The sequence below is a fragment of the Mus musculus genome, chromosome 10 (assembly GCF_000001635.26).
Source record: "Mus musculus strain C57BL/6J chromosome 10, GRCm38.p6 C57BL/6J".
In the NCBI taxonomy this organism is placed as follows: Eukaryota; Metazoa; Chordata; class Mammalia; order Rodentia; family Muridae; genus Mus; species Mus musculus.
The window spans coordinates 127,138,529-127,145,070 of record NC_000076.6 but is presented as its reverse complement, the minus strand read 5'-3'; the positions used below and the strand labels follow the sequence as shown (position 1 = coordinate 127,145,070).

General features: G+C 45.8%; 1 pseudogene; it reads left to right on the top strand.

Moving 5' to 3' along the window:
* Positions 1–6,453: 6,453 nt before the first annotated feature.
* Gm23664 lies at positions 6,454–6,542 on the top strand (annotated as a pseudogene).

Genomic DNA, 6,542 nt, shown 5'->3' with positions numbered 1-6,542 from the left:
CAGGCACCCTTCCCCTGGAAGTCCCCCTGGGTGAGCTCAGGTTGGTCCCATTAATGGCAGTTAGGATTAGAAGTGGGGTTTATTGCTTGATAAATTCCATCCCAAATATAATATGGTGGCTTGGGGCCCAGCAGCCCTGAGGTCCTGGCTTCTGCTGCCTCCTGGACCTCTATCTTTGAGGTTATGAAAGAAATCCTTAGGAACTTGGAGTTTTACCTTCTTGCCGTCTTAAGGGATTCATATATTCCAGGGGAATACCAAGGTGGGTCAATTTGGGCGGAGAGATTGGATGACTCCCGGTGAGTGTTTCTTTTGGATAGTGAATCTGTTGCGTAAGTCTGGACTAACCGGTATGATTGGACTCCTTAGGTTGTTTTCTGATAGTGAATTTTGGCTTCCTATCAGGCGTTAACCTGTATGGATGTCAGACTGCCTGTGACCACAGGTGGGTATTATGAAGGGGTCCCTGTGTCCTCGGGGAAGCTGTCTCATAACCCAGTTGAACCCAGTGGTTTTTGCTTCTGGTAGTTTGCAGGCCTGCCTGCCAGGCAAGCACAGTACTGGACAGGGTGGCACCTCAGAGCATGTTCTTCCCAGGAGCCACCGGATATAATATTTTACAGAAATCTACCTGGAAGGTGTCTCAGTGGACTGCCTGCCTATGCGCTCCGCGGTTCCAGCTTGTCTTACTCATTTCCAAGGTCCAGACTTTATGAGGGTTTGTGGCCGTTTCCATGGGGAGATTAAAAAGGCAAAATAGAAAAACCATAATTACAGGGCACACATCAGTCTTCTCTCTAGGGACCTGGTGACAAGTCATCCATCTTCCTCTCCTGTAGTCTTCCTCAGCTCGGTGCAGTGCGCTGAGTCTTTGTCATTGCTTAGGTGGGGGTTTTCCTTACCGGGAACCTGTGGGCAGGTTCAGACACAGGTAAGGAGGGCTCAGCCTCTTAAATCATCTGATGAATAATCAATCCACTGTCTCTGTTGCACGGAGAGAACAGTTAGCAATTTTTATCTTCTGAGCTTTTTGATAAAAGGTAGAAGATTGGCCCTGTCTCATTTTTTTGCCTGTCTCAGGGGAATATTTAAAGTTAAAAAAAAAAAAAAAAAGCTTTATTTCTCCTTTTTATCTGTCTTGAGCTTTGTGGCCATAGGTATAATGTAACTTTTTTTTTTTTAATCAACATTTAGGACTTTTGTCAGACTTAGGGAAACTTTGACCGCGAAGGCTGAGCTATTGTCAGACCCCAGAGAGGACAGTTCTCAAACCCAAATCCGGGAATAATGTCTGGGTTTGAGCACCTCAGCAGTTTTAGTTGTCCCCAGTTGGGTGGTCTGCTGGGATCTGGCTACCATCTGTCTTCCGACAATGGCAGGGAATATGGGTCTCTAGTCTGTTAAGAACATTCCACCTTGTTTGGCGTCTTTCTTCTTGGCTACTTAGTTTCTTTGTGTAGGTCAGCCTCGGGAGCAATTCCTGGTCAGGCAGTGAACCGGTATCTGGAGAGGGTCAGTGGGTTCTGAGGCTGCCTTCTCCGTGTCCTGTTCCCTCGTGCCTGTGGGGAATTCTCCTTTTCTGGTATTCTTTTGCTGGTTGGGGTAAGGAGACTCCCATTTCAGCATCATGGAGTCGCACCCTGCTGTGCACCCCATCTGGTTGGGGAATCTGGCTGTTGTCTGGAAAAGGCTCTGCTGGGTTATTGTCTGGATATGGGGCTCATAAAGGAGAAGCTCCCGGATGTCGCTTGGCTCAGCTTTTAAGGGGCCTGGCTACATTTGCAGAGGACACCCCACGCCCACTTCTTTCTTTCTTTTTAAATTTACTTTTAGAATTATTTATTTTATGTGTATGAATGTTCTGCCTGCTTGTATATCTGTGCATCACATGCATGCCTGGTGTCTTAGTTAGGGTTTTACTGCTGTGAACAGATACCATGACCAAGGCAACTCTTTTTTTAAAAAATGCTTACTTACTTACTTTATTTATTTATTTATTTATTTATTTAAAAGATTTGTTTATTTAATTTATATGGGCACACTGTAGCTGTCTTCAGACACACCAGAAGAAGGCATCAGATCTCTTTACAGATGGTTGTGAGCCACCATGTGGTTTCTGGGAACTGAACAGGACCTCTGGAAGAGCAGTCAGTGCTCTTAACTGCTGAGCCATCTCCCCAGCCCTATTTTATTTATTTATATTTCAAATGTTATCCCCCTTCCAGGTTTCCCCTCTGCAAATCCCCTATCCTGTCCCTCCTCCCCTTGCTTCTATGAAGGTGCTCCTCCCATCCACTCACCCACTCCTGCTTCACTGCCCTGGCATTCCCCTACAATGGGGCATTGAGCTTCCACAGGGTCAAGGGCCTCCCCTCCCATTGAGGACAGACAAGGCCATCTTCTGCTACATATGCAGCTGGAGCCATGGGTCCATCCGTGTACTCTTTGGCTGGTGGTTTAGTCCCTGGAAGCTCTGGAGGGGGGAAGCATGGTTGGTTGATATTGTTCTTCCTATGGGGTTGCAAAGGACAGGAGGCAACTCTCATAAGGACAACATTTAACTGGAGTTGGCTTACAGGTTCAGAGATTCAGTCCATTATCCTCAAGGGGGGAGCACAGAAGCACTCAGGCAGTCATGGTGCAGGAGGAGCTGAGACTTCTACATTGTCTTAGTCAGGGTTTCTATTCCTGCACAAAACATCATGACCAAGAAGCAAGTTGGGGAAGAAAGGGTTTATTCAGCTTACACTTTCCATATTGCTGCTCATCGCCAAGGAAGTCAGCGCTGGAACTCATTTGAAGGCTGCTAATAGAACACTGGCTTCAGCCGGGCGTGGTGGCAACACGCCTTTAATCCCAGCACTTGGGAGGCAGAGGCAGGCAGATTTCTGAGGGGGTGGGGGCTAGGTTGGGGTGAAAATGTGTGTGTGGGGGGGCAGAGGGTTGGAGAGGTGGAGATGGGGGTGCAGGTTGAAGATCTCCCCCTTTAGAGCCTGCAGTTGGTCATTGCTAAGGGTAGTTAAGGAAGTAGGGTGTGTGCTGGGCTGGGCTAGAGAATATTTGGTGACCTCTAAGCATCTCTTGTGGCCAGCCATCACAGGACAGGAAGGTCAAAAATCCAGCAATGCCACGACCATAGCTCACATGGGATGTCACTCCCGCTGTACGGCCTTTCCCAGCCCAGATTTCCTAGACTGGCATTTATTTGGCTAACACAAGAACACAGACTACAAGGGAATTTGGTAAAGTTTTCCCTGCCACAGATCTCGTACAGGAACTAGCTTAGGTAAACAACAGCCATGCTGGGGATTTCCGCTGGGCTTGTGGGCTGTTCGCACCCTTCGCGGACGTGGTGGTCACAGACCTTCACCTGTGGGTACGGCATTGCTGCCTTAGGGAGGGGCTGGACTGTTCATGATAGTGGAAAAACAGGGGAAAGGGCTCCACATTTCAGCCGTGGGAGGGCTATCACCCCCCACAAAGGAAAGACTTTGTGGTGTGACCTTTTGGGAGGGGAAGCATTCAGACTCCAGAAAGTGACATCTCATCTGTCCTCTGTAAAGTTCAGTAAACTCACTGGCTTCCCAGGGGGAACTTTGGTGGGTTTGTGCCTCGGTTTGTAATGGCTACTAAATACACCAGTGCACTTGGAACTTGGAGGGTCCTTCTCTTTCTGCGGACTGATTTTGAGAGCGTCTAGATTTACGTTCACAACCACAGTTTACACTCTCAGTGCAAGGGAGAGTGGAGAAAGTTCCTTTGACAGGGAACGGATTCGCTAATCTGTTCCCAGACGGCTGCTGGCTCAGGCTCAAGCTGCATGATAACCTTACGCGCTGGCTAGCCTGGTCTCCTCTGCCCTTCTAACCACTCAGTCCAGACAAGCACTAGCTAGTGGAAAGAACCCAGGGAGGTATCAGAATGTCACATACCCACCTGTCACATCACAGAACGTCCTGTTCCAGAAGGGTGTGACTCCTGGCATCTGCGGCTGCTTGCCCCGAGGCCCACAGCGGAATATGTGGCTTCAGCCCTCAGCCATCTTATCCTCCATCCATCCAAGGAGCTGTTTGTGCTTTTGCGCATGTACACATGGTCCTGAGGGAACCTTGTTTTGCACAAGGCATGATTATTTAATATGTATTTGGGATATTTTCACTATAGTTTTCTCTTCTTAGAGTAGAGACAAGTTTTCTTTTGGATGAAGTTGTTTTAATTATAAATAAAGCCTCTACTTACTTTTTTTTTTTTTTTTTCAGAACAGAACAGGACTCATTCAAGGCGGTGCCTGAGCAGGTGAAGGAGCTTCCTGGGCAAACCTGGAGCCTCAGTCTCTAGAGCCCACATAAAGGTGGAAAGAGAGAGGCTGAAGGGAAAGTTCCCTGAGTTTAACAAGTACTAGCTGTTCTTCCAGAGGACCAAGGCTCAGTTCCCTCGAGCCAGCTTACAACTGTCTGATGCCCTGTTCTGGCTTCCTCAGGGACCATATGCATGCATGCAAAGTCATGCATGTGGACAGAACCCCTATGCACATAAAATAAGAGTGAGAAAAGGAAAACCAGCTTTACAAAGCTCTCCTCTGACCTCGTGACAGTTTGGTCCCTTCTAGACTCAGACAAATGCCATATTCTCTCTCATATGTGGAGTATATATATTTAAATAAGTAAGTAAGTAAATAAATAAATAAATAAATATGCCATGTAGTGGTGACGCATGCCTTTAATCCCAGCACTTGGGAGGCAGAGGCAGGCAGATTTCTGAGTTCAAGGCCAGCCTGGTCTACAGAGTGAGTTCCAGGACATACAGGGCTACTACACAGAGATACCTTGTCTTGAAAAACCTAAATAAACAAACAAGCAAATAAATATGTATATGTGTATGTGTGTGCATGTGTGTGTGTGTGAGAGAGAGAGGAGGGAGGGATGGAGAGAGGGAGGGAACAGTGGGGTAAATATGATTGAGCAAGGTACAATAATACATGTGTATGAAAACCATATTTATACACTAGTCAAACATGAACAAATTTTAAAAATTCATAAGGGCTAAGGCTATATTATAGTTCAATGGTAGCATGTACTATGCTTTAGGTTGAGCATCCAATACTGATCAAACAGCAGTGCCTTTATTTTTTGTCAGACGTCATGATGTAGTGATGGTGATTGTATAAAAATTTGTCCTAATATTTTATAAATACATATAGAAACTTTTACCTAATATATGGCCTTTATGAAATATCCTGAGCCACACAAGAAAGATTCTAATATACTAGAGAATAAAACGTTTATTGATATGGATTCTCTATTTTTAAAATTATGTGTGCATTCATGTGTGTCTGTGCACATAAGTGCATCTGCCTGTGGAGACCAGAAGAGGGCGCTGGATCCCCTGAAGTTGTAGTTACAGGTAGTTGTGAGTTGTTCAACATAGTTGCTGTGAACTGAACTCAGATCCTCTGCAGCAGAAGGATGTTCTTTTAAATGCTCAGCCTTCTCTCTAGTTCCGTGGTTTCACATTGTAAAAAAACAACTACGTTTATTTATTTTGGTGAGGGGCATGTACCTGTTGAGGTTTGGCCTGTTGCTCTATGTATTGTCATGCTGGATTCTGTGGAGGTCTAGGCCTGAGAGTGAATTCTCATGTTTACAAACTTTTATTGTGCAATTTAAAACTATTGGTTAAATATAGTTTGCTATAGCCAATTACTGGAGGGATTAGAGTTAGGTGGGTTTTGACTTACCTGGTTGGGAGTGGAGATGAGAGAAGAGAAAAGAGAGAGACCACTAGGAAAGAGGGGAGGAGACGCCCTGAGATGAGATGCCCCATGAGTACATAGCCAGGAGAAACAGCAAATATTTGGGGAACACCACTGGGGAAGTAGCCAGGCCAGCAGTTAGAAAAGTAGCTTAGCTGTTACCTCCCAGTAATTGTCAAAGCCAAATAGAATAACCACAATCTGAGTCTCATTTATTTGTAAGCTAAACGGTGATAAATTTAAATTGGTTTACTGCGTGTGCCACAGTGCACATGTGGGTCAGAGGACAACGTGTGGGCGTCTCTCTCTCCTTTCACTGTTTGATTCCTAGGTTGAACTCAGGTTATCAGGCATGGTGGTTAGGGCCTTTACTGATTAAGTGTGTCTCCAGCCCTGATATCACGGTTTTATATTGTCCTCCACCTTTAGGAAACAAGTACTTGTTGAATTACGGTACAAAGTCAAAGTAGGATGTCCACAATTATTTGAAAAGGCTGTTAAATATTACATAATATTACCACATAGCTGGAAGCCTTCACCCGGCTCACTCAAAGCGGTAGCTCGCAGCGGTGGCGCGGGGGAAGCAGGGGGCTTAAGAGCGCTCTGTTGTTAAGCCACACGCTAAAGAGCAAAGCAAAGGGAAATACTGCGTCTCTTCCCCTTGCTTTGGAAAATGCAGATTTAAAAGAATAATAAAATGCGTGTTGTATGCAAAGAGAGAATGTTAGTTCCCTCTTGGCAAGGACGGAGAGGCCATGGGCCTACAATGCACATGTGGTTAAAGTATTGT